The 26,520-nt window shown below is 46.8% G+C and overlaps 1 protein-coding gene and 1 non-coding gene across 9 annotated transcripts in view; one reads left to right on the top strand and one right to left on the bottom strand.

Annotated features, from left to right (window-relative positions):
* Positions 1 to 227: 227 nt before the first annotated feature.
* Positions 228 to 26,520, top strand: part of LOC121597308 (probable GPI-anchored adhesin-like protein PGA55) — a 66,216-nt gene continuing 39,923 nt past the window's right edge. For 2 of the 8 annotated variants that reach the window (XR_006005401.1, XM_041922967.1), the window contains exons 1-2: positions 228 to 385; positions 1,733 to 2,158. The gene's annotated coding sequence lies outside the window, so the exon portion shown is untranslated. The other 6 variants (XM_041922968.1, XM_041922970.1, XM_041922972.1 and 3 more) reach the window with 6 other exon arrangements.
* Positions 7,314 to 7,386, bottom strand: Trnar-ucg. Its single transcript has one exon. It is a non-coding gene; the product is annotated as a tRNA-Arg (tRNA).

The raw sequence follows: 26,520 nt of genomic DNA on the forward strand, positions 1-26,520 counted from the left end.
TTTTTTTTAAATTGTTGCATTATTTGCACTTCGCTCAGTGTAGCGCATAGCTCGCGCAATTTCCAACTGTCTTCCGCAGCAAAGCAGCAGACGCACGCGGCCATGCGGGTACGAGATTGAAGCATCCTCTCAGCATATGCTGCACCACACACCGCTTCGGCCACGCTTCGGGTCGGTCTGTCGGCGGCCGTACGGTGGTGCTCTGGCCCTCAAAGCAGCGGCCGCCGCGTTCGAACGAACGAGCGAACGAACGAGCGCAACCATTCCGTTTCCAACCTCTCGTCCGGGAAGTTGTGTTGTGTGTGCTGCGTTGCTCCCGGAGCCTCTGGAGGTCGGTTCCCGTCGAAACGGTTTCGTACCGGCACGGCTTCCGATAGACAGAGAAGTGCGTATATACATAATACAAACAATTTCCCACAAAACCAAAACGAAACGAAATAAGGGGAAATAAAAACGGAAAAACGATTGCTTTACAGTGCTTGCGCTGATATCGTGAGTGTGGTACGGACTGTTGTGTGCTTATCTGGGATGGAGTAAATTCGAATCGGTTAGTTGGATTATTATCGTTTAATTGCGTACCATCGTCACCATAGCAACAGGCGGTTGCTGCTGCGAGGTGTAGGCGAAAAAAGCGGAGCAGTGCTATTTTGTAGTGTTTTTGCTGCGAGTTCATTGCTTTTGTGAGTCCCCCGGTTTTTCGGTGTGTCTTTGAGTGAGTTGCGAAAAAAGAAAAAGAAAAACAAAGCCATCATTTCTGTACCAACCAGCAAGAAAAGCGGTGAAATACGCATGCAAGAAAAAACGTTTAATAATTCGACTGGTGCAATTTCGACGTCATCGTGCTCGGCCGAAGAGTGTGTTTATATATGAGTGTGTGTGTGCGTACATAGGCTTCTCGCACTGTTTACTTTGATCGCAACAATTGTCGCTCATTATTGGCCTTCTCGGGGGGGGGGGGGGGGGGGGGGGGTGCGTGCAAAATTTCACTGCCAGTGCCACCCTCCGCTCCCGCTTTCAACCCGCTTTCCTTTGCTCCCAGGACGGGCGGGACCGAAAAACGGTTGGCTAATGTCTTTTTTTTTGGGAAATGCGTTTTCCTACGGATTGGCAAAATTGCTGCTTTTCTCTTCCAACCATCACCCTCTTCGAATACAGAGCAACCGAAATGTGCATGTGCAGATTGAACAAGCAGAAAAAAACGCACATGCAAACAAAATCCAATTGATGTCGAGCGAAGAAAAAGTGAAAGAAAAGTGTTGGCATGCTGAATGGAAAATGGTTGTGTGTAGGCGAGCGTCATCTTCACCGGTGCTCCGGGTGTTTGATTTTTTTGCCTTCATTCGATCCAAGTGATCATCGATTTCGCGTCGGCGAAAAGTAATGGAGCCATTTTCCTGCTCATTGCGCACGCCGTGATTGCGCCCGGGCGGCCGGAAAAGTGGGTGCAATATTGACCAAAAATAGTGCCATATAAAAAAGTTTGTGTGTGTTTGTGTGTGCAGTAGTAGTACGAGTCAAGCAATCAAAGAAGATGAAAACAAAAACGCATAACAACATTGATGAAATACGTTTGAAATTACGCGCGTAATAAAGGGTTACACGCAGTGGCATTTGTTGAGTGTTTTGTAAATTTATTTCTTTTTTTTTTTTTCAAAGTGTAGTTTGTCTTTGAGTGTAAATAATAATTGCATTTTTGGTCGTTTTTTGTTGATTTCCCGCTTTCCTCCCACAGAGTGCAATCATCATCATCATCATCATCAATATCCTCAACTTGATCTTTGTGAATGTTAAACGATCGAAAACGGAGTGAAAAGTGATTTTGCCAATTTTGTGTGCTTGTCTATGTGTGTGTGTGTGTTTGTGTTTGTAAAACAGTGAATATTCGAGGTCGTCTTCCATTACCAAAAAAAAAAAAAAAAGAATAATTACCCACCCCAAGTTACGTCGGAAGTGAGTTTGCCAAGATTTTGCCAAGATTTTCCACTCGCTGCAGAAAAAAAGAGAAGAAAAAAAGTGAAACGCATTTTTTCGCGTCCGGTGTGTCATTGCACAGCAACAAAAAGTTCTTTCCCTTCTGCGACCCCTCGAGCTCTCTCTCTCTCTCTCTCTGGAGGTGATTAATTGAGCAGAGTGTTTTTGGAGGCAACGTGTAAAAAAGGTAAGGCTTCATTTGGCACATTAAACGCTATTTAACGGATCGGACCTTAGAGACGATACGTTTGGGTTGGATTGGAGATCGAGTTGGGAAGGAATGTGAATGTGGGAAGGTTTCTTTTTGCTTTTGAAGACTGATTTCTGGACCATTTTCCCTGGTTCCATGATGCTCTTTAAGGCTTTGGATTGTAATTTCAAAGTTTGTTACATTTGCGGGCCAATGTCCTAATGGCTTTCCACAGGTAACAGCTAAAAGGAGTCCTCTCTGGCAACACTTTAGAGATTGGACCCGTTTGGAAACTGCGGGTCCAGACGCGTACGTACTTTTTCTTAATCCTGGCTTTTGTTTTTGCTTGGGTACCTTTTGGGCTCGTTATTTATGGGATGGGATTGGTTTATTTCATCCTCATTTCACATCCTCCCACACTAGACACGCAGGGAGGCCTAGGCAGACGGCTAGGGGCATGGGAGAATTTTCCTCTTCCTTTTGGTTCGGTTGCATCTTCCTGCAATAGCTGCGTATGGTCCTCCCGGGTGCCTGAGGTACCTGCGGTGACCTTTTTTGGTCGTATGTCCAGCCATGGGAGTATTGGCTGTGGATTTCCCCGTTCGCTGCATCCATTGAACAACCATGTGGTGGCAAGATGTCAACCGATGTTTTTTTCCTCTTTCCTCTTCTGTACCCAGGACTCATAGAAGGATTTCAAAGGCAAAACTGCATCATCATTAGGATCGCTTTTCGGGTAAATTTTGGAAGTGCCCGTGCTGACTTGTGATTTTTGTTTGGAATTCGCTACGATTCTGATTTTGTAAGAGGACCTCGACACATTGTTGTCTGCAAAGCTTTGAAGTAGTTTTTGGAGTTTTATAAAGATATATCCTCTCAAGATGGCACCAATTGGTAGTATTTCTATTCGTAAATTTGTATTTTTAACTAATTCTACTTCTAAACTACCTAATCTTCATAAATTCATAAATTGATTACACAACAACGTGTAATCTTCCTAACCTAACTTCTAATCTTCATAAATTGATTACACAACAACGTTCATTAATAGATAAGAGTCGTGGTCCTACCTGCTGGTCCTATACGCCAACCACTAGGATCCATTGTACATTCAATTAAAAGCAATTACATTTAACATCTGTTTTAATCTCTGCTGCAAAAGCCACACAACAAACACACACACACACCTGCCAGGCACGTAATGAATGTCCGTTTATCAAAATGCAGCGATCACGCATGCCCGCTTGAATGCGCCGGTAGGCCACGTGCTAGGACGTTGTCCATCGAGGCAGGTAAGACAAAAAAAGGGGTTTGGTATTACAATTACCGGATTGCTCTCTACCGTCTGGTCTCGTTTTTATGTTTTATCATTTTCAATCACCCAATTGAACGTTTCCCGACCCGCCTGCAGTGCAGTGGCGTCGCCAAACGACGCCAAACTTTCCATGAATTGCATAATTTTGTATGGGTGCCCGCTCCACCTCAACCCCGCTGCTTAGAGCTTAGAGTTTTCTGCTTCCCCTGAGGCCACGCAGCTAGATTAACGCGACAGCGGCAGCGAAAACCCCGTACTCGCACGCACGCACGTACCAATGTCAACCGGGCGAGCGGGCGCAGCGCGATGTTTTTGTCCATGGCAACACCCTATCCAGATAGCAGTGCCCCTTGCTGGGCACAATCACGTCCCCTTGGTTTTTCCCTCCCCTTGTAACCGCGGAAAACCGGATCCACGTGCGTGTGTGTGTGTGTGTGTTTGTCGAACACACCTGAAGCCCTCTCGTGGTCGTCGTCGGTCCGTCCGTTTGCATGGTCGTCCTTTTTAAAGGTACAATTACTCAACGGTTGAGCTGGATGTTAAAAATAGGGTTTCTTGCAGACGAAAAAAACACACACACCGTTCTAATGCACTATAAATAAAGCGAGAGAGAGAGAGGGACAAAAATGGCAAGGATTGATCGATTTTCATTCGCACACATGTGAGAGGGGTTGTGCTATGTTTGTGTGTGTGAATATTGTATGGTTAAAAGCACGTGGCGCCCAGCAGGAAAACTCGCAGCTCGGAAGGAAATCATTGCAATTGTAAATCGTGTACTTTAGTGCAGTAACGGAACTGGCGTTTTTCTTCTCCCTCTCTCCCTCTCTCTCTCTCTCTCTCTCTCTCTCTCTCTCTCTCTCTCTCTCTCTCTCTTGGGGAAGATTCTCATCCACAGCGAAAATTGCAATTCAAAACGTATACAGTCAGACAGACGCCAGAGGGACGAGAGCGGTTATTAGCGAGCATATGTAACTTTTTCAAGCGAACAAGAGGATTTCTGCAACCCCTTTTCTGCCCAAGGACTCGTTCGTGTCGAGGGTTTGCGGACTGTGCGGACGAGAAACACATGTTGTTGGCTGAATGTTTTGGCCTGCTCCGTGCTTCCGTCTCGAATGCAACTGTGAATGATGATTGAAGTTGGTTCGCTTTCTTTCCCATGTGCCATCCATGCGTTCCGTGCTCGATCGTGGTGGTCCGGTGTTGCTTTCCCGCCCCAAGACCCGGCATCAGATCGTCGGAGGTTTCGGAGTTGAGAATATTGCATTTGCATGGCAAAGAGCATTCGCCGACGAAAAACGAACCAAATCGACCGGCAAATACACACCACCACCACCATCTGGGATGCAATTCTCAGGTTGGAAGAAAGTGCCCCGTTGCTGCATCCCGTGCCCATGCGACCTTGCGGTGAAAATTGCATTGCGCCCTATCTTTCGAGGGTGTCGGTTTGGTCCAACAAAAAAAGAGAGATACCCACAAGATCATCCTCTCCGCCTTGAAAGCAACATGCTCGAGGCATTTTAAGAAGAGTGCAACAAACGAAACAAAAAAAAAAAACAGCGCACATATAACAAATGTCTTTCGAGATGTTACACCGTGAAAGTGAAGTGGTGCAATTGCAACCAGAGAGAGGGAGAGAGAGAGAGAGGGAAACGAATGAATAGAGTGGGAAGGATGAAACGCATCATTTGCGAACGCGTGACGGTCCTCCTTTGCAGACTCTGTCGGGGTCGTTTTGTATGCTGCTCTTTGGCAGATTCGCCGCGTAATTACCATTTGAATGAGACGGATAAAAGCTGTACAAGAGTGATCGGTTACGGGTAATTGTAGGGGTTTTGGCGTGTTGCATTTTTTCGGTTTAGGATGTAGCGTGGATTTCCTGTGCAATGAATTTGAATGCACTTTTTTTTTTGGGCAGGAAAAAGGTACAATTGAACGATGGTGCCCGTCCGATGCAGGAAGTGTGATGGAAGGTTTAGTGTTTTTTTCTGACCTTAACAATTTCACTGACAAATCACACTCTTTGCTGGAGATCTTCTTCACAAAAAAGGGATATAGTTTGGAGAAATTGTTTTAATACACCGACTCTCAGCCAATGGAGCTTTATCTTTAATTTAATGAGATTTATTGCAACATGCCGTGAGGCTTGGACACTTTTATTGTCGTGTCAAAGGCTCCGGAAGTCGCCACCATCTGTCCAGCCGCAGTTTGTCGCAGTAACGCCACAGCCCGTGGGTTTAACGACCGGCGACAAAATCATCTCATTGCCTTTCGGCACGGCACCAACCACCACCACGGTGGACATCATTTAATGACGATGGAGAGTGAAAACGTGCAATGAAACATGCGCTTTCCCCCCTACCTAATACCACCTCCTTCTCATCACTCTGCGTACGCCAGTGGAAAGTGAAAACTTTTGCACCTCATCCTCACCGTCTCCGTTCCGTCACAAGCAGTGCAAACCCGATGCTCTTTCGTTGCTTTCATCTTCACGCACATATGAATCAACGGACGCCTGCCGGCCCAGACGCCTTGCCTTCCGATGCGGAGAGGAAAGAATGTCGCCAATGACACTGTCCGTGCGTATGGAATGGCGGATACCCTATACAATCACAAACCTAACAAAACAGCTACTTGGTTTTTGGTTTTGCGCAAAACAAACGCCGCACAAAAACACGCATAATGTCGCATAGAGCAAAGGCAACGCGGTGAGAAGCACGAGAGGAAGGGAATATTAAAACCCTCCCCTCTGAGCGTTTTGTCCCCTCTCCCACGTCTTGTCTTCTTCCGCAGCCTAACAGACGACATCGACCGAAATCCTGTTTCGGTTGGCACAAAAGTATCACGCGGCCACACGACTTCGGAACCATTTTTCGGGTAGACAAATGCCCAAAAGCTGGTTATGGGATTTTATCTCTGTGTGGAGAAGTGTTGAGACACTTCGCGTCTTTTGCTCAACTCGCGATCGTGTGTGTGTGTGTGAGAGTGTGTCTCAACGCGCGCATATTTTTGTAACTGTTTTGCTTGTCCAATTTATGATAAGAAAGTTGTTCCCCATCTGTTTTTTTTTCTGCGGGAAGAGACCACAACACTACGTCCCTCGCACATGCAAAATAGCTCCGGATCTGTCTTCTGCGGTTCCGGCTCATGCTCTTTTAGCTTCAAATTTGTTGCCCAAATAGTGCAAAAACATCCGAAACATCCTGCTTGCGTAAAGCAACCTTTCGATTGGCTTTCGGCTTTGGGCCTTTTTTGCATTAAAACTACTCTCGCCTGCATCGAAACCGATTCTGCGGAATATTTAGATTAATTCCTCTTAAGGCTGCGGTGGGGCGCGATCTTTAAAGCTCATTATTCTACCGTAACACAAACAAAAAAACACGATGACCTTGGTAAATGGATTAGCAAAAAAACGAGCCACAACTAATCGTCAAAATCCTTCAAACAAGCGCTGGTTAACAGAAATACCGATATCAAACTGGAACTGGTGGATTCTGGGTGGTTGCGGTTGATGCCGAAGCAAAAATAGAGCTCCACAAGATGTTTATCTTGCGTGGCGACGATCTCGTGCCAACTTCCAGGAAGGTTTGGCGGAAACACGATCACAGAGGAGTGAAAGTTGAATTTAAGTTTGATGTTTTGAGCTTTTCGATACAACACAAAACACGAGCCAAAGAGTTTTGCATTGTTTTTTTTTTTGCTCTATGAACTCCAGCATTTTTATTTGTTTATTTTTATACTATATCACTGTTATCAATTCCATTATACATCCAACGAATTCATTGTTCTTGTCTGATTTTGACATTTCTTCTTTAAAAAAAAGTATTTCAAGCTCTCGAGCGACCGTGACAGGACTCGAACCTGCAATCTTCGGATCCGAAGTCCGACGCCTTCTCCATTAGGCCACACGGTCGTTGTTGGGTGCCGAGCGCTCGCAAGCAAACAGGTTTGCTTGCGTTCGCGCTCGCCTCGACGATAAGATTGTTAGAAACCCTCCACAGCGCGCTCCACTGCTCTTCTCTTGTCTGTTATGTCGTTTTGGACTTCGAATGCGTCTTCGTCGTCGTTCTACTATCCCTCCCTTCCTGCCTGCTGTGCCGCATTTAACGGAACAGCCAGCGCGACAACGGCCAAGTGCCAAGGCGAGAACGTGATGTTGACGGTAGCAAGTAGCGAACAGATTAGAGAGCAAAACGGTCAAAACTTGTTACAAATGTGTACGGCTCTTTGCCCGTGCCCGCTGGTAGGAGAAGAAAAAAACATGTGGCCTTAACAATCCACACAGAAAAATAAGGCACTGGCAATGTTTACCGAAGAAATTATGTCGGAAACACACGCGGAAGTGGGTGTTTTGGGTTTTTGGACTGGGGTTTGCAGGGGGCCTAACGTACCGCCACTTGACATGACCGACCTTCATTTTGATGGTGGTGGTGCTGGTAGTTGGTAACGGGGTGGCGTCTACCTTTTTTTCCACAAGTCTAACACCAAACCAGGTTCTAAATTCCTCTCAAGAGTGAAAAGTTAAAAAACATACATCGAAATCCTCGCCGCTTTTTCTGAACGAACGCATCACGCGTACGTGAATGTTTATGTTGGTTTATGTTGGGCTCCGCTTCTTCATCCACCCGTCTCTCGCTGCAGTGATTCTGTTTGCCTGTTCGCATGTTTTGCGCTCCATCATGGCCACCGAGAGGCACCTGCCCGCAACTGGGTAAGGCCTGCCGCCAAGGCCTCTTCAGAGATTGAACCCGAAGCGCCTGGAGAAGATCGTACAACCAGTAGGCTCGAAGAAGCTTCCTAAAAACGCCTCTACCCGAGCGCTGCTTGAACGATCGTGGAAGGTGGTTCAGATTGGTTTGGAAATGGCTGGTGCTTTTTCTTTTGAAGTTTTCTCCTCGTTTCCCTCAAACCGCGCGATCAATTGCTCTGGCCTCTGGGTTGGATCGTAGAGTAGCCTTTTTAAAAAGGCTCTCTTAAGGCGATGGAATGCCAAAGGAAAACAAGTGCCTGCCTACACTTGATCGGGCTCGATCACTTGGCATTTTTCGGGGGGCCCTTCTCAGCCTCGAGAACTCTTTGCGCCCCGGGTGTTTGTGTTTGTGCTGCGTTGTCGGTGTTGGAGGCGGTGAAAGGCTTCAAGGGTAAAGGGGTTCCCGTAAAGATAGGATAGTACGTTAACCAGCGTACCAGCTGGCCCTCGGGTGAAGCAGTGAAAAAACAGGGACGAGGCTCACTTTAAAAATCTCGAAACAACACAAATAATGTCAACAATCTTGCGCTGGCGCTGGCATCAAGCAGGGCATCAGCCATGGAGCAGGGAAACGATGAAAAGATTTCCCTACAAACTACCAACACACAACACGCTCCAGTGTTCGACATACGAGATCGATCTCGGCTCTGACCGGTGCCGAAACCAGACTCGAATTACCAAACAGCCCTCACAGTGACAAACCCAGTCCACGAGGACGCGTCTACAGGCAAAACAAAAAGAATCTCTGTTCAGTGCCGTTGGCTTTGTGTGTCTGTGTGTCTGGGCTGCGGTGACAACAAACCAAACCAAGCCACTGGGAGCTCAAGAAAAGCCGCTCCGAGACGTCGACAAACGGGTAACGGTGGGTCCCCTTGTCACCGTCGGCTGTGTTCTCTCTGCTCTGTTCAATATTCAATTACCAATTTCCGAGCCGCTTGCTTTCGTTGTTCGGCACGAGATCTAATCATCTTGCCTTTGGGGAGGGTTTCTCGTGTTTGAACGGCCAGCGCCCGCTAAACATGACAGAGCAACCGGAGGGGGAGCCTCGGCTGTGGGAGGCTGCTGACGAAACCTGAGGGATCCTCCGGTTTTTTTGTTTTTATTTTCTCGCCACCATTTTGTCAGGCGTACCTCTGTCACTGTCACGTGATTTGACTGTACAAACAGTGCGCCGACGATGGGGGTCTTCCTCCGTGTATGTTGCGTGTTCGAGGTTGCAGTCATCTTCGCCGACAGACACACACACACGCAGAGTCCGTACCTTGAGGAGTTCCCGAAAAGTGCATAAGAATAGGGACAAAGAGAGATCGGGAAGAGAGATCACAACTTAGGCAATCTTCTGAGGACAGACTTTTGGAGCTTAGTTTAAGGTTTGTTGACATCGTTGGTGCATTCGGTGGAGTTCTCGAGTTCCAGTGCACGTTCTGATGTCTCCGGCAGATACGTACACAGGTGCATTGAGGAGTTGTTTGTCGATTTCAAAGAATTTTGGCGAGACATTGATCTCTGGAGTTCGAAGACATCGTAGAGCGCTGACCTAAGAATTGATGATGTTGGTTGAAGTTTCCAATCAACTTATAGGAACATCAATTTCCAAAAGTCTGCTCAGACGTTCGCCTTCTCCTAGCAAAAGCAGGAAATGATTATACATTTATAAAGAATTCATGATTAAAGCTCGTATCTGTAGCATCCTTTCGCTGTATTCAAACCACAGCACTCGCGCGATATTCACGCTCTAGCAAAAGAATGGCAATGGAAACTGTATACGCGCACCACCGACCACACTATCTCCGTTTTGGAACTCTCCCCGCTATGGTGGCTCGTGGTATCGTTTCCCGTCGAGAACAACGAACACCAAACAAAGGAAGGATTGCGATGTATTTCCGCAGCCTTCATTAGTGAAGCAATTCCTCCCGGGGACTATGGGTAAACGAGGATAAAGCGAAATATATGTGTATCAAACCATCCAGACACAGCAGCGTTCTGATGCTGCGCTTTCGTTTCTCCTGGTACTGAGGAATGGTTTATACTGCGCGCTGCTAGAGCAATTTATTTACAACTTCCGGGATTTAAGTGGACCTACAGATCGGCATCGCCCTACCAGAGCGATGTTCCTGCACGTACGGAGCCTGCTGTACGAGAAGAAAGATAGCCTGTCTGTGGTACGTCTGTTCTCTGGGTGGGAATACATGCGCGAACGGAAGCCGAGGATCAGACGCTTTGATCTCGGGATCGGTTCCTTGTTTCGAGCGAGCACATGCTCCTTCTGGACGCCGTGGACCTGGGCCTGGTGCTTGTCGAGCAATTAATAACGGTCAGTTTATAATCATTACTCTCTACAGTATTCTGGACGAAAGTTCAATTGTTGGTCAGCTCACCCTATCCCGCATATTCCACACGAGGTGTTTGGTAGTGCAGTAGAAATATGACGGTCATCGTGCCCATCGTTTGGCCGGTTCTGCCTTTGTAAACCGCAGAATCACATAAAATCCCAATGCACAACCCAATCAAGACACGAGGAATGATTACGTTAAATTTCACACCAGCATACAAAGTGGCTCCAACAACGATCATAAAGAGCTGCACCACGGTTGCCCTCATTGGCATAGAGAGTTGCTGATGCTTTCGATTTTCTGGTTCGCTTCTATCTTAGACTCATCATCGAAAACGATTAAAGGAAAATCGATATAGGCTCTAGAACTCTCGCTTCCAATTTCACCAGCCAGGGGAAGATTGAAAGGCGGTATACGGCTGAGATACACTGGTGAGCTGCGGTTCTTGCAGACATCGATCGGTGCGACTTAATTAGGGCCTTAATCCGTATGATTTAACGAGAGCGCGGGATCGCGCGCCTGGGAAACGAAACCTGCTCTGCCGGCGCACGAAAGCGCAAGTTCACTTTCCTCCACCGACGACGACCCGAAAAGCGAAAAGGTTCTAGTTTGTGTTGTTTCATTACGCCTGTACGCCGTTTACCTGCTTTTATGTTCCAGCGGCGCTGCATGCAGGGCATTGTGGTGCCCTCGGACGACCCTTAATGATGCTTTCGAATGCTGCGATGCTTCTGCTGCTTCTGGTTCTGGGCTCCGTTCGGTTCCACAATATCTCAGGGCCCCCATTTTCCAATTTCATTCGTTCCTCCTTTCTTTCTTTCTGCTGCTTTCGTATTGTTTGCGTAGCTTCTTTTTTTCGGGTCTCGGTGCTTCTCCCGGCTGCTTCTGCATGCTGCATTCGATTTACGCCGCTCTGCCGTGGAGTTCAAGTGGAAACCGACTGAGGTTGATTATGAGTTACGACCTTGGGAATCATTATCGTATACATGCATACACACGCGCACACACACACACACACTTGATCGAGCGTAAGGGCAAGGGTTCACAGGTGTTTCTTCTGCCGCAGTCGTCGGTTCATCTCAATCGTGGCCCGGCTTATTGCTTATGTTGTGTGCATGGTTTGCTCATCGGACGATCTCTTTTTCGTTCCGTTTCGTGACCTTATCTTCCACACTCAGCAACGATTACTGCTCACTGCGCGCATCGGTGGAAGCTCATGTTAGGAATTAAAGAAACGATCGCGAAGTACTTTTGTGGCTGTTGAGTTATTGCTGTTGAAGAGAAGGAAAAAAACGAACCCTTTTATGTAGCCAACTATCGCGATATGGTTCGATGAGCGCGATACTTGTATCATCTAGTTTAGATTGAGCGATAATCAAAGCATAAGTGAATCTTAATGGTGAGAAAAAGAAAAGATACTAAGAGCGTTTGTCTATTATTAAGCTCTTTACAGATATCGTTTGTAAACACTTCAATCCGGTTCGAAGGACCAAAACAAAGTAAAACGTGTAATGGTGAACTGAGATGATTTTCGGGCTTGCTTTTAGTTACAATTTTGCATTAAAGCATCCTGGTTCTGCACTGCTGGTCAGTCGTTTGCTTTATCTCAATGTTAATATTTCATTTCACAGGATCTCGCGGAGTTGGACCGTGGTTAACCTGGAAGATGACGGCCCGCCGGCTGAAAAATGTCTAATTTATTCACAGAATCCACCATTGCGTCACATTCCCATCACCGCACAGGCACGTAATCCCGTTAGTGTACATGTTGAAATCCACGGATGAACAACACAAGCCTGAGGGGGAAATATTTTGGCTCCAAAAATACCATTAAGCAGCTACCATGAGTCATGAGTGTCCCTTCGTTTCGTTCAGTTTGGAGGTTTTTTTTACATTTATTCTGAGGCGTGTGCCTGCGTTTCTGCCGTTCCATTTTCTGCTATTTGCAAATACTTTTACCACTCGCGGACACTCCCTTGCTCATTATGCTGGGAGTGTATAGCCAGCGCGTCCGGTTTGCGTTCCTTTCGACCTTGACTGCTCATGTCACCAAAACCCGCGTTCGCTGTTCGCTCGCTTAACGACGCGCAAGTCTTTCGTCTCGATGGTTTCAGCGAGCTGCTGCAGGGCCGCGCTTGTGAAGACGTATTTCTTCTTGGTTTTTTTTTTTATTTGCTTGCTCACCACCGACCAAACGATGGGGTTTCTCTTATCGTCACTGGCAAATGATTGCCTCGTTCGTCCTATTCCCGCCATTGCCACTCTTGCGCTCGCGTTTGCCATATTTTCTCAAACGTTTTAAAATCACAGCATAGCTATCATGATTGTGGTCAGTCCAAGTGTGTGTGTGTGTGTTTGAGTATTTTCTTCTTCTTCTTTTTTCGCAACCATACAACAACCGGTTTGCCATTGCCTCGACCTGGACCACAGTCACCCCGCAGCCTCGGGTTTGTTGTTACCTTCTCTCCCCCTGTTTTGGTGCTTTAAAGTGCCTCCGGATAGTAACGGCACGATCACCTCCGGGTGGATGGAACGTGGCAGGTTTTTTTTTCGTTGTTGCTGCTGTTGTTGCGCTAGCCGTGCCTCAACGATGAACCACGCAGCCTAACGCAGGTGCCAGTAGATCTTCCCCGTTCGCTGCTGCAATCAACCCTCTCTGGGCAAGCAACAACACTCCGTAGGGCTGGTGCCTGCTGGACGGGCGTAAAAATATCAATGTTTTATTGCTGTTGGCTACTGGCTGGTGGCTAGATAAAGCGGCAGGCAGATGATCGGTAGCTCTCGCCGGCACTCTGTAGGGCTGAACGGGTAGGACATCGATTGCATTCTGCCTCGCTGTACTGCCCCGTTGCTCAACAATGATGACGCTTGATGTCGCTTTTGTGTCGACGAACACACGGCACACGATCGCGGTTCGTCGCTTGGTACTGCGCTGATGTCTTTCGTTGGCGATCCGACGAACAATCCGAGCGGGTTTGAGTGATTCGATTCGGACGCGCGCCGTGTTGCCGTACGGATCAAGCGAAAGCAACGTGATAATCCAAACTCGATGGGGAGAAGGCGGCGTGTGAGTGAAGCAGGGGAGGATGGATTCGGTGCGAGATGCGAGAAGTCTGCGTCAATTTTATGCTTCAACGCGCGCGAACGCGAATGTCCGTTTGTGTATGTGTGCTTTTTTTTTTATCTACGTACGTTTGTCGAACATTGTGCGAGCTTGTTCGGCCGTTTCTCTTGCCGGCCGCGAGATCAAGCTCGCAGGTTGTATTTTTAGCAGTTTGTTTTCTTTTTGTTTTGCTTCACGACTGATGCTATCAGCACTCTGTGCAGAAGATGAAACCCCCTTCGGTATATTGCTCCGTTGCTACCAGGCGTTTGGTTGGGTTCGAATCGGTTAGTTCACCCTTGCGCACCCGGCTCAAGGACGTTCGCCTGTCGGTGGACCGCAGAGCGCTGGCAGAACGTAATGGAATTCCAGCGGAAAGCAAGTCTCTCCCATGTCAACGTGCCGAGCCGAGCCGGGCCCGACAACTGGCAATATTATTGACATCGCCAAGGATCTTTCCTTGCACGCCTTGCCACCGCCGTGTTCCTCCCTGCCTTTTTCGGCGAGCTAATGACGTTAAGCGATTTGTCATAGAGGAGCGCTCGCCCCGGAGTGGCAATCGCGAAACGTTTAGACCGTGTGCGTAAGGTGCTGAAAGCGATTACTTGAGTCGATCGTCACGAAAAAGGAGTCCTGTGTTTGTCGTGTCTGACGACGACAGGTTGGGCGATCGTTCCGTTGGCGATCGCTGATGTATCGCTACAATGTATGTCCCGTACAACTTTGTAGGCTGGTAAACTCTCGTCTATTCCGGAAAATTATTCCCTCGACAACTACAAAAACAATAGCAACATGTCATGTAGTGTCACCCATCCTCGGGAATCTCGAGACGTTCGACACAGGCTCTGGCGATGAACATGTCAGACCAGGCTGCGAGTTGATGGAGATAAACGATATTTGCCTTTACGATTTGTGGTCGTGATCTAGAAATGGATAATGACAACAAAAAACTTTATCAAACGCGATCACTATAAGTCCTGCTGGATGTGAGCCAGCGTTGACTATTAGTGCTTCTTTCCTGCATCATCTTTGTGTCAGCCAGGGGAAAACAAGTTCGTACCACATTCTTATGCGCTTGATGCTACCATGTTGTACCAGTGCTATGGTGCTGTCCCGTCCGCTTATTACATAACTATTCAAGGGTTTCTTTCCTGAACTGTGCAGTGAGTTATTCCCAGTTACCCGGCTACACGCGCTGCTCTGCTGTCTCATGCCCCTACTGCCTTTTCCACTGAGCTCTCATAAATTCTCTGCGTACGTGCAACAATGATGAAACTGCTACTGCTGCTGCTGATACGACTTGCTGCGGTGACGATCAGCAACTAAGATGACGACACTATTATGCTGCGCAGTGATTGCAGCCCGCTCCACCGTACAAGGTTCGTGCGATCTTGCGCCTGTGCAGCTTTCTGGGGTACGTGCGTTGTGTGTGTGTGTGTGTGTATCGTATATCGTCGTTACCTTGGCCCTGTACCGTCACCGCAAGATCTTCTAGGTCTTTATCGATCTCGATCGAATTGTGCGGCATCGGAGGAGCGGGTTCTGGTTTTTAACGGCCGAGACTGCCACGTACCACGTTCTAATGCAATGTAACAGCGTGTTTTTGTGTTGCTGTGGTGATCCTCTGCTTCACGCAGGAATGAAGCGTTTCTACACACACACACACACACACACTTACATCAGACGCACCAGGAATCGATCGAATCTGAACCGATCGCTGACAGCAACGGTACTCTCGGGCGGTTTTGTTTGGAAGCAAAAGGGACCCTCGTCCTCCCCGTCTCCCGCCGAGCAAACTGATCCCGATATCACGACGAAATAGAACGGGTAACCTACGCAATGGCACACTACTCGCGCTCACGCGGAGACTGGTGACAAGCAGATTCCATCGGTCGCCACGAACGAGTTTGAATCCGGAGGCCCGAGCTAACCGCAAGCTCAAACCTCGAGCCGACCCCGTTTCACAAACTTGATGTCTGGCCGTCGAATAATATTATGCGTCGGTTTTGCGGCGTTTGTGCCTTAGAACACGATCCATCGGCGGGCGGGCATTAGAACCGCTTCCCTTTGGAGGTTCGGGAAAGTGCTGCAAATGGAATTAAATTTCCCGTCCCCTAGCGTAGCTCATTTACCATTTCCGAAAAGAAACGCAGTGGAGCAGAGCATCCCAACAACGCCCACTGGCCACGAGATGGGTTGTGGCTGTCTAAACTTAGTCGTCCTTAAATGTCCCACCCCGAAACCGCAACCAACCGTTGCGTGGCTTGATTTATTTCTTCTGATCGATGCGTCCCTAGGCCCTAGCGGTCCTACGCTTCTACGCTAACGCTGTGTCTACTGTGGCGGGTCTAAATTTATGTCAACCACGTTTGAAGCTGAATATCTCATGCACCGTAAGCGTTCAGATATGCTCTCGCGGTGAAGTAATTGGTTGTGGCTCGGATCGTTACCGGATCTCGGCCCGTCCCTTTCGGGGAGGATGAGTTCAGGAAGTTTTCTCCATTTCCAGAACCTTTTGTGAGGAGGTCTTTCGATAAGGCTGGCCAACCGACTGTTCAGCTACGGGTGGTAGGTTGTCGTATTCCGTTTTTTTTGTTGAGAATGTTTCTATCGCTGCACTTGATTTATGGGAAGTAGCGAGCTCTTTATCACTTTTTATCAACAAAAAGGGTCTGACACACAAGATGAATAGAGTGTTGGTCGAGTCGGAGGTCATAACTCTAAAGGGTTTTTTGTTTGAGTAATTTGATACTATTTAGCTCAAATGTTCTTAAATCTTAATGTCTAAAAATTAGCATCTCAATGATATAAAGCTTCATGTAGCCGACTCTTCTGCAGACTCTTCCTACCAACTACCAGATGCATCGACAGCCTCCCACTTTCCCACTCGCAGCCAGTTGATCTTGTTTTAATGTTGTTTCATACGAACAGACATCATTTATCTCTGGCCCAGCCATCTTTCTAATGCATTTCTTGTTTTCACTCTTCTCGTTTGCAGGTCAGTCAGTCAGTCAGTCGTACCCGGCTCCTTCCATGCACCGAAGTGCTTCACCCGGCGGACACAACGCCCCGATTGACTTTCTCCGGCGCGAGCAATTTGGGCGTACTGGATTGTAGATCATACACGCCACACTGCCATAGACGCTGGTAGATTGTGTGATGTCTGGGCGAGAAAATTTCGGTATGACCTCGAAACCGGCAAAGCCCCCGCAGGAAAACTCATCCAATTTTTGTGCTTTTGGCTGGGGGTTTTGGTCTGGGAAATGAAACGATCGTCGAGCTAAAGACGACTCCAGCGATGGGGCGGTGAAATTGCATCATTAATTCATGCCTGATAGGGTTTGTGCACTCCAGAGAAGGACCTAATTCGATGAGAGTCTATCCACAGACCCCTAACATACATTGGAAGTTGCAAAAACACAAACCACATCTTGAAAGAATCGTTTCGAGGCGTGGAAGAAAACGTCTCTCACACCGCAAAAGGGAAATAAAACCCATGTTGACAAGAGATCTTCAGATTGTTCGAGTCAACTTCAATGCTTTTCACCGGTATTGTGTAGCCGGTGTGTAGACAGTTGGCAGTTACCAGGAAATGGAAAAATCGGAAAAGTAACCATTCAGACCCAGAAGTGTTTCGTACCTGGGTGGATCGTTTTCAATCCGATCTCGAAATGTAGGTTGAGTTGGTGTTGGTAGCTGTTTGGTAGGGTTCCTTTTCCAAGAGGAACTTCCAAAATGCTCACTTTTTTCCTTCAATGCACTTGAACGGCGTGTGATTTCCCATTTACTTTAACAGCACTTGAAGCAGCTGCTGCACTACGCCCCACCAAAGGTTTGTCCCAATTTCCGGGACAGTGCGCGCAAAAAAAAAAAACCGACAGACTGTTCAATCCGCCCATAGCCAATCGGAAGAGTCGGTGGAGTTGATGCTTTTTAGACGAAACAATTTATGCAATCAGTGTGCGCAGTTTTTTCCCGCCTCTCGGTGGCTTGTGGTTTCTTGTTTTTGTGGCCCCCTTTCCACCGATCCGGTGTTACGACGGGTAGAGATGTTAATAATTACTAAGCAGTTAATTTGAATGCAGTTTCATCTGTTAGCTATCGTGTTTCCTTTCTTGTCTCTCGTAACTATTAATGTTTAATTGCCCTTTTTCTGCTGTGTGCGGTGACAGTTTTCTACTTGGGCAGATTAATTATCGTCTCAATTGGAGCTGTTTTTCACCTAATTTACAGTGCGGCTAATGATGTTCGACGGTTTGTTATCTGCTTGCATAACCTGACGAGGTTTGTTGTGTATTTTTTGTTCAGTTTTGTACCTTATAATCGTGATCGTGGACCTGTAAAAAAGTGCAACGTGTGCAGCATTACGTTACGGAGCAAACAGCAACATCAGCGGAAACTATCTTTCTTGACATGTAACACCGTTTGACCCGTTTCTAACTTCCCAAACAAAAAAAATCCCTTAGCTAAGCGCAAGTTAAATGTGCTTTTCTGGAGATTTCTTTTTCTTTTAAGGAAAAAACAACATTTGTTAAATGACTGTTGGATTAATTTCCGCCGCACATTAGATGTGCTTGCGCGATCAATCTGTTGGCTGTAGATCTTTGTCACAGTTCTGGGTGATCGTCGTGACTTGTCATGCCGTAACACACGTTTCCTTTTTTGTTTTTGTTGTGGTTGAATATCTCCACTGAGGAAATTGACCATCAAAACAATTGCTTAAAATGCGCCATGTCTTTAGCATGAAATAATAATTGCAACCAAAAGCGTCTCTAGAATGATGTCATCCCACAGCAGCCACGTTTCACTCACATTAATCCGTGCGTACCCAAAACACTTAATTAGCACCGGAAAACGAGCGGAAAATTGAAAACTCTGCACCGTGACACATGTTGTGCAAAACATTGGCGACATTCTCCCTCCCCTCGGTGGCTGGAAAGTCGGCCAAACTTTTGCTGCCTGCCATTACCGAGTCAGCTTTTTTTTTGGGACAAATTGGCTAAATTGGGCGGCAGAGTGTTAATCCGTGAAGGTCTTTCTTGCTGCCTCGTCGCGGTGCTTTTTCGGGGGAAAGTATGCTATGCAATTGATGTACGGTAATTATATTATTTTGTAATTTAACATCACAGTGTAGCAGATTGCCCACTACTTGTAGCCTTGCGGTGACAAATTCCCTTATTTTCTTCTATTTTGTTTTGGTTTGTTTTCGTGTTTTGGAAATTTTTGGAATTTAAAAAGAAATAACTTCATGCTGGCACCAGTATGAGACGAATATTGATTCTGATTGTTAACATCAGTTATCTACCTAGCTACGCCACAAAATCAGCTCAAATGAAGCATAATTATAGCCGAGATGGTTCTTTTCTCCCCTCCATATTTCCCTATTCGGTCCCTTTTTTGACCCAAACCCTGATTTCGCTGTTTGCCGAGGGTCCGTTACTTCCGGCCGGATGATTCAGGAGGGCCCGTGTTTCGAGCCGGATCGAGCCGCATATGCAGCTAAATTTAAAACACATCCTTTCCATCTTCCGGGGTGCTTCCGATTGCGACACACACACGCACACACACAAAACAGTAATGCTTTCTTGCCCATGAGGGAAGGTTTAACTGTCGTTTACCTAAAAATAAACAAATAAATACCGGTGAGTGTGTGTCTGGGTCTCGGTTTCCCGATCGACCTTTTTTCTCATTCCTCCTGTGTCGTTCAATATCCGGTTCGATGAGCATTTGCTCAATCAATGCCCCTCGGTCGGAATGCATGAGGTAGATATAGGAAGATAGGGAGAAAAAACGGATTCTCTACAGACCGTTGACATACCTGGAACAACACTGTCAGCCAACAAGTAAGGTTTGATCACACTTTATTGCGTGCCCGTTGCACAATACGGGTAGGTGTGAGGATGATGTGTAGTTAATTTTGGCACTACCGTAAGGTAATAGGAAATTTGTTCCTATTCAGAGAGTTTGTCTCTGAGAATGTTCTTCTCCGACGCTGCGTGGGAAATGTTACGATCGCGCTGGTCTCCTACCCTGTCGGCACGCGTTTGAACCTTCCCCGACAGAATGTGAGGAATTTTAAAGTGAATTAATCCTATCAACGGAAAATCGAGCACCATACGGGTGAGATTATTGTCCACATGGTGTGAGACCGCCACAGGTTTGGAGGTATTTTTTCAATAATCCAACTAAAAATGTAATTTCAACTTTGTGTCCAAATGACGATCCACAACAACCAAACGGCTCCGATACGATTTCAACTTTCTAATGCAGCTGCACAAAAGGGTCTTTGCTGCTGCTGCTGCTGCTGCTCAGGAGTCGGGTGGGTCGTCAATTATTTTGGAATTAAAAGATCATTAAACAGCTTCCACCGCACGAAAACACGACCGATGTTCTTTGTTTTCGGGGGCTTTTTTCACGTTTTTATTCCTCAAACCCTGCCTGCCACATGGTTGGATGTTTTATAATAATCATAATTGATTGAATTAATTCATAATTATATTCTGGGATGATATTTTTTGCCATGTTAATGATACACAAAGTGAATGTTTTGGTGCTTTTCGTGTTTTTTTACGGACCATCGTGTTGCTTAAAACAATTTCAACGGTTTTTCGCGGGTATTTTTCGTCCATTCTCAACATTAAGAAAAGCCAAATTTGTTTTTTTGCCAAAGCCTTTGTTTGTAGAAAAACATTTCATCATACATAAGTTTAACTGCCTCAAACTTTTATTCTCTGTTCTGGTCTATGAGCTTTACGAGTTTTAGCCTAAACAAACGGACCTTAAATATGCCATTTTATTACGCACAATAAACTGGAAAAAACAAGAGATTGAGATAGCTTTTAATGTTTGCCCTTTTTACCTTACGTAATGAGCTCATTTCTACCTCATCTGTACCATCTTGCATATATTTTTTTATTTCGCTCCCCGTCGTGATCGCGACGTGTCTTTAGCTGCCACTATCTACATGCATTAACTCCCAAGCACAACATGGAACTGCACTGCAAATGGAACCTCAATACCTTAGCCACGAGCGGATTAATAATATTATTTCTTTAAACCCCTACTCATATCTGTACTTGTTGTAGCTTGTAATGAGTCTCCTCATCTTCTTCTGCAGCTCACCTTTTTGCGTGCGTGTAATAAGATGAGCCCCAGTTTCCTTTCCCGCATTACCGATATTATTGTTCGCATGAAAAGATTATTAGTACCGCTCATCAAAATCCGCACTGTAATACGACCCTTTCGACACCTTTTCATCACCACCACACAACACGCTCGAACGGGAATGGGGGATTTTCCACGTCCAGGTCCACGTTTGCATCTGCATCTCCCAGCAAGCGCGGCCGCAGTGGATGAAATAATGATGCAATGAAGCACATGATTGACCGTAATAATGATTGCTGCTGCTGCTGCTGCTGCTTCCAACGCCAGAGATCAACCGCGTCCATCTGTGTATATATGTGCAGCCCCCATATGTGTGTGTTGGTGTCTACATATGCAGCAGAGGCGTTTGCAGGAAAATCACATTTGCCGCGTGCTTGATACGCTAGATTACGGACAATTTCGCTTCCGTACTTCGATCCGCAGCACACAAAAAAACCCACTCTAGGGGGAGTGTTTCTGCAGAAGAAAAGAGGGAAAACAGGGAGAAAGAAGCACACAAAATTGAATCCATCGATCGATTGGATGGTACACCGTCGCTGAAGAACGTTGGAGAAGTCGGAGGAAAACTCCGGGAGTTGATTTAAGCTCTGGAGGGTTCGGTTGGCGCTCGCCCCATGAAGCTGCAGTGGCCTGGAACATGCGGTTTTCCACACCGTTGGTGTGGTTGGGATTTTTGTTTTGCTCACGGAGCTAACGGAGGGTTTGTTTCGTTGCAGTTTCATTTGCCACGGGCGCGCTAGTCAGAAGCTGTCGTGTTTCTTACGGTTAATTGATCGAAGCGATGAGATTTTAATTAGCATTTGTTTGTGTGTTTTTTTTACCATCGTTTAAACGTCTTAAGATCTTGACAGCAAGTTTCATGTAATATCTGAGAATTGAAAATGTGTTTTTGTACACGTTAAGGATGCACTACATTTCAAGGAAATTGTACTCCAAACAGGGCATTATTCTTCACCAGGTCTATTTGCTTTCCAATACCCACAAACGTGTCTATCTATTTTTTCTGATTTTTCTTACTATTTCAACCTCCCACCGCTCGAACCGTGTACCGTTAATCAACCCAACTATCCAGGGTGTAAACAGATTATGAGGTGTGTGCAAATGGACAAACATTCACCGCACCGCGCATAAGAAGACTCGCAGATAGCACATTCTTGCGCCCGAGCACTTCGACTACGAATTGCTCGTGTAGGCGTCCCGGTGACCCGGCACAAACAGACAAATCGCTGTTCGTTAGCACACGCTCATCTGTGCATAGCATGCATGCACCTTCACAAATCACTGATAAGAACGCCAAACCCCTTTCCTAAAAAATAAACCTACAATCCACAGAACCAGAGCAAACAGTTCTAGGGCAGACAAACAGTTGTCGTGCGTGCCGGGGTACTTGTAGGTGAGGTTTAGAGAGCGCTAGGAAATGGTCTCCAATTTGAGGGTTTTTTGAGCTGCAATGCGTTACACCATTTCCTCTTTTCCATCCGCCTGGGTGTGCGTTGGATGCATATTCTATCTGCACGTTGTTACAATTAATTTAGACCCGCTGCTGCGGGGACGGCATATCCCTTGACACAGCTGCTGCTGCGTATGCTGCCATAATCGCTTCTGCCTCCACGTCGCTCTTTCTCTGTAGCGGCATTTCACCACCTTCTCGCCTCGCCTATTCGACTGTAAAGCAAAGGCATTATCGCTGCACTGCACACTGTTGCCAGCCAATAATGAGCCATGTGCGGAACGGTAATGATTCAGCATAGGGGTTGTAATGACCAAGGCGTGAAGCGAAAAGAGCCGCCGAGTTGGCCGGCAGAGTCTCGGCCAAGAAAATCAACCGGCGATGCTGGGGATTGGTCTCCGGGCGTCATATCACACCCGGTGCAAACCGCTGTGGCACTCCTGAGGGGAAACGATCAGTAAATTATCATATTAACAAGAGCCGTACATTGCAGCGAACGATACGCCGTAGAGCGTGTGTGTGTTTGCTAATGGCTGCTACACTGCTTTCCTGGTTGAAGTTGTTGGAGAACGGTTTGTTGTACGCCTTTTGGGTCCAAGATTCTAGGCCATACGCCCATACGATCGTACGGGCCCCGTAGGTTGGGGAGTTTGGAATGCACTCACCAAGACTTCCTGCTGAGGGGTAGTGTGGTACAGATTTGGAGCATCGCTTTCGCCCGCCGACTAACGCCCTCTTGTGGTGAAAATTTTTTATTTGTTCATACACACCATAAACCCTGCTCTGGAAGACATGGAAATAAGGCGGAAAAAGGCAAACTCCCAGCGGTCACAAAACAAATGAGTACGGCACCGGAGGTGCTCTTTTAATAAGAATTCAACTCCAATGCCCAAGTGTGAGCAGGCGGGATTCCTTCGACCGAGCTCGTCGTCTCAAGGGGAAAATCTGTGCCCGGAACCAAGGGTCCCTTTTCAATGTAGGCTATTTATTTTTCGCCCTTTACACATCGTAGCGTGTAGGAGCAATTGATAGTATTCGTTCAGTCATTCGTTAGCACGATAGCGCGGCAATAGTAGGCGCGAGAACCTCCAGAACTCCTGAATGCTCCAGAAGAGACCGCTCCCTACAACAAAGCACGCTTTTATCTTGCATTCTATCACGGCTGGATGTCGGTTCGCGTATCGGGAGAGTTCCGCTTTGGATGGTTTATCGGGGCACATAAGTTCTTCCTGCTGCGTGAAGGCTTCCCTTGTTCGCAGAGCTTTGATTAGACATCGGAAAGAGCATTTAATAATGGCATGGCAGTTGGCGGACCTGTGTGTACTTTTAATCCACACACTTCAGTGAAGGGATCCGGGTTTCAATTTTCCAGCAAAAAATAGCGCAAACCCCAGCCCTATATAATCATCACCTACTCTGACACGATTAATCATCATCATCATCGTGCACTTTGGCGAGCGCTGCATTGTTGTGCAGAAGAAGCAACGAAAGATCCCGTTTCTTTCCTTTTTTTTGCAGGCCGGATATGAGCGCTCGATCGACATACAGCATACGTGCTGGTCGATAATCGCTGTCCAGGCAAAAATTTATATTCCACGTACGGGTTGGCAAGATGAAAGCATGTTCCCTTTTTGCATGGTGAAGGTGTCCAACCTGCTCCGCTCTGACACGTTCCACGGTTGCACCTTTTGCACCGCTGCATCCACTCACTCCCGGTCGTCGTCTTCGTCGTCGTCATCATCGTCGTCCCGGCTGAGCCGTTGTTAATTGAACATTATTGATTTGCATCGCTCGCCCGGATCGGTTGGACGCGTCACATCGCGCACGGTTCTGTTCAGCCGTAACTAATGGCCTACCCCGGAGCCTCCGGAATCGTGTAGCGAGAAGCTGATTCACCATCGTCATCCTCTATCTGACTGGCCTTGGCCGTGAATAGATTATTTTACACGTCTCCCTGCCCTTTTTTATTATTATTATTCTTCCCATCGTTCCATCCGTTCCATACGTACACGTTAGTCGACGAAAAGGCTCCCTTCGTGATCGGGAAAGAACATCGCACTATTTTTAGCTACCAAGTGAGAACTTCTCTGCTAGAGCCTCCAAGCGTGCTATTTAACATATTTCGTCTACGGAGAGATGATGGCAGATGGATGCATACCGAATCGCTGCATCCAATTCGATCGTTGCCCGGCGGATTCCACCGAGCTGCCCATCATCGTGGGATTACGATTGGAGTTCAGAATTTTTTAGCAGCGTCATCTCGCTTCAAACTATCTCTTGGGAGCCTCGATGCCAAAGTTGAGCAGGGGAACGAAATCGCTCCATGCTTTCGAGAAGCGAAACATTCTTACGCCTCCATGAAGCATTTAACGTTTTGTGAAGGCTGTTTTTTCCTAAGCATAATGATTGTTTCCCATATTCTTAGCATCACCAACTAGGCACTAACTAAGAGTTCACAAGTTGATTTGCAGCAACCTTCCCAGCCTCCCCAGGTTGTGCGAACACGGATGGAAAGGTGTCGCTTTTGGGGTTTGGGCTGGTGTTTTGGTGTCACCGTCACCCCACGAAAAAAACGGTGATCTGTACACGCCCGTTACACGCACTGTGGCGCGGTGGGAGCCACGCCGAGTTGTCATTTATGTGCGACTAAATGGATTAATGTATCTAGCGGCCTTCCAACCGGCCACTACTTCCTGGGTCGAGATAATTTCGGGCAGAACCAGCCACATACCTCTTTACTGTCGCATTATACTGCTGCACGAGCGCGGGTAACGAGCGAGTCCGACATCAAGATCTTGTGCTGGGGAGGGGGGACTTTGTGTCGCGGCCTAGTTGCGGTTTTTAGTCGGAAGTGTTATCAAGCACGCGTCTGGCACCGGCGGGGCGTCATCTTTATTGTTCGTCAACGGCTAGCAGTACTGGTTTGTAAAATTATGACCCTCTTTTTTGCGGAAAACCATGGGTTAATTAGATTCCTAGATGTTCTAGTTTATGGCTTACCAAGCTGCCGGTCCGTGCTGCAGTTCCCTTAAGTATCGTGTGGTGTGGAAGCGGTCCAGGTGATCGATCGAGCTCTGCCCACCTGAGCGATATCTTGGACAACGACAACCACCATGATAAAGCAGGTGACATTCCCCTCATTCCGGGGGCTTAAAGACTCACCTGTACCGTTGCCGGCCTCTCCTCATTTGCATACCAGCAGGGATGAAAGTCAATCTTGAAGAAAGTATCCACTTCAAGACCACTCAAGAAATGGATAGATTTGTTTATCGAAAACAGTTCGAAGAGATATATTCATGGTGCCGATGGTTTGTTTTCCTCGAACACAAAAACTCCCTTCTTTGAGGCCTCTTGTACAGGAACGGTGCTTCTGACAGGCATCGAGTGGGTTTTCAATCGGCCGTTACAGTTATTGATGTGTTGTGGGTTTAAATTTCATCGGAAAACTGCTTTACATAGGATTCATGTTAGGGGGCTGGAGATGAGCTTACCCGCGCGGGTGAGATTGATTTTGATGACGTTTACACTTCACACTAGATGCTGTAACGGGTTTGATTTAAATATAAATACTTCATTAGCACAACAAGTGGGCCCTTTCGCTCACCGTGTGTCTGTGTGTGTGTCGGTCAGCAGCTGCATCTCTTCCAATCGGAAGAGAGCTAATAAGCTCCTTAAGGTACAACATCACGAACGAGCGTTGGAATGACGTTTTGGGGGTAGGAATAAATTATAATCGGTAAATTGTTTTCTAATCCTCCCAAAAATAGGCAATCGTTTTGTTTTCCCAATATCCAAACATGCAGCATTTACATAATAATATAATGCTTTTCGTAAGACAGGGGTTAAAGCGAGATACCCAAACGGATGTGGCAGTAAACTATTCTATCGAAATAATCAAGCCAAATCACAAACTTCCTGTTTCTGAACATCTCCAACTCCAATTCCGAACATCGGTGCGGTGAATCCTCCAATTTTGATCAATTATTTATGTTGCTTGTTTGCTTGTTTTGATTGCCGTTGACCTCGCGTGCTGGACGGCCTAGACGGCCCTTCTTCTAGGCAATTAGTTCCACCTCACTAGGGGAAAATGATGAATGCATTGACAAAGGTCCTCTCCATAATTCCAGTCTGCAGACGTGCAGCAGGTGAAGTCACACCACACCACCATTCTGGAAATAATAAATACGAAATTATGATTGCCACAGCTCGATCGATCAATTATGGATGCAAAGGTTGACCAGGGTCCA

Source organism: Anopheles merus, chromosome 3R, assembly GCF_017562075.2.
Source record: "Anopheles merus strain MAF chromosome 3R, AmerM5.1, whole genome shotgun sequence".
In the NCBI taxonomy this organism is placed as follows: domain Eukaryota; kingdom Metazoa; phylum Arthropoda; class Insecta; order Diptera; family Culicidae; genus Anopheles; species Anopheles merus.